This window comes from Tupaia chinensis, unplaced genomic scaffold (genome assembly GCF_000334495.1).
Source record: "Tupaia chinensis unplaced genomic scaffold, TupChi_1.0 Scaffold000494_1, whole genome shotgun sequence".
Lineage (NCBI taxonomy): Eukaryota > Metazoa > Chordata > Mammalia > Scandentia > Tupaiidae > Tupaia > Tupaia belangeri.
In genome coordinates this window covers 1,836,919-1,839,055 of record NW_006160006.1, presented here as the reverse complement: position 1 = coordinate 1,839,055, position 2,137 = coordinate 1,836,919, and positions in this window count along the sequence as shown.

Below are 2,137 nucleotides of genomic sequence, written 5' to 3'. Positions count from 1 at the left end.
AGAGCGGTCTCGGACTTCTAACTGTGGTGCTCTCCGTGTGCACGTGTGTGTATGTGTACGCGTGCATGTGTGTGTTTAAATTCCCCCCTTCTTAAAGGACGGACCATGGACTGGACCTCATTTTATTTTATTTATTTTTTAATTAGATGGTGGCGAGACTACATAAGATGCTCGTCCTCAGTGTACAGTGTAGTGGTGTTAATTAGCCCCATTCACATTGCTGGGCCCTAAATCTCCAGAACGTACTCTCCTGGCAGGACCGGAACTTCTTACCCCTAACACTCCCCATCTCCCTCCCCCGGCCCTCGGCTACCACCCTTCTACCCTGTGCCTCTGAGTTCACGGGGCCAGGTCGGTGTTCTGCAGCCTCCAGATAGGATTCCTGGGCCCCCTGGTCTCCGCACATGGGAGGGGTGGAGGGTTGAGGGCGGGGTTAGGACGCAGCCCCGCCCACACCGCTGGTGACCGCAGTGCCGAGAGGAGGGATACGTTTCCTGACTCGGGAGCTGGGTTTCCGAGTTAGTTTCCTCCCGGAGGTTTGGCGCTGTGTAGCGGAGGCGGCTTGTGGCCTGTGGGGTTGGAGGATGGTGTGCACGCCTGTGTGCACGTGTGATCACCCACAGGGTGCACTCTCATCCACCCGTCGGCATCCTCTCCGTTCACTTAGAACCTACTCTGCCGGTTGTCCTGCCTTCTCTGCTCCACAGCAGGGACACGTTGTCCTCTTTGCTCCTGAGGTAATCCCGGGTGCAATGACATCCAGTGATGTCACAGCACCAGTGAGGAGGGGAGGAAGCACGTTTGTGAGCTCCCTCCTGGGACCCTCAGGTACCCGAGAAGGCAGTGCACACGCCCAGGGCGTCAGCAGGCCTCGTGCAGAAGGTGGGTCTCTGATGAGTGCGTGAGGGGAGACCCTACCTTGAAAATTTGTGTCACTTCTGGAAAGGTCCCCTGTCCATGGAACCCCAGGGTGGATCCTGGTTACCCCGTTCTCTGGGGCTGCATGACTGAAAACTCCCAGGTGGAAAGGACAGGACGGGATGGGCTTGCCAGAGCCTGGCCCTTGCAGCCTGTCTGCGTGGCCTTTCCAAGTCACTCCTGCCCTCTGAAACGGGCAGGCGGGGCCCCAGGAGTGCTGAAGCAGATGTTGGAGGAAGAATGGGCAGGAAGGGGAGGAGGAGGAGAGCGGGAGCAGATAAGTGCATCTTAAGCATTTGAATTGAATTGAAAACACATAAGGGATGGCTCCCTTGCTGCTCCTTCAGTGAAGGACCACAGTCTGCTCTTGAGTCTGGGCCGCTGTTGGACTTCTCTGCACCTCCCACACCTGCCCCACCTGGGACGCCTCGTCTCTGCTTGCAACTGGAAAATAACACCCAGGTGTAGTGCAGAAGTCTAAAATTCTTTTTCTTTAGTTTGTTACAGTGTGTGTGTGTGCTTTCACCAGAGTAAGACAGAAAGGACACCCCCAGGGGACATGGCCACATTGCGGTCCTGTCTCCTCCATTCTCTTCTCGGGATTTTGGGCGCTCGTACACACCTGTGTGTTTTCCAAGCAGCCACATCCAGGACTTGAGCCGCGCAGCCAGCCATGTGAGACCCAGCTGCCTTAACCACCGTGCCGCCAGCTGGCCTGTGTTCTAGAGTTTGTGATTACACCCTGCATGTCCCCAGCCTGTCTCGACTTCCCAGATGTAGTGGTTCCACACGTTGTATTTAATGCTTTTCATGACACACCCTTATCAAGCCTTCCCAAAGCATTCAGTGAGGTGCACTTGGGCTCACCAACTTTTCCTCTGTCGTTTCTCTCACAGCTTATTACTCTGCACGCGTTTAATCCACACGTTGTATTTAATGCTTTTCATGACACACCCTTATCAAGCCTTCCCAAAGCATTCAGTGAGGTGCGCTTGGGCTCACCAACTTTTCCTCTGTCGTCTCTCTCAGCTTATTACTCTGCATGCGTTTAATCTAGGTGCATAGTCAACGACTGAGTACGATTGGCAACAGACTCCTGGCCAACAGGCTGTGTGCTGCTGGGAGAGCACCCCTGGGTGTCCTGGGAGCAACTGCTGACCACAGGCCCTCAGTGGGCTGGCCAGGTGGTAGAGGAGGCGTGGTGGCACCTGCCCCATTA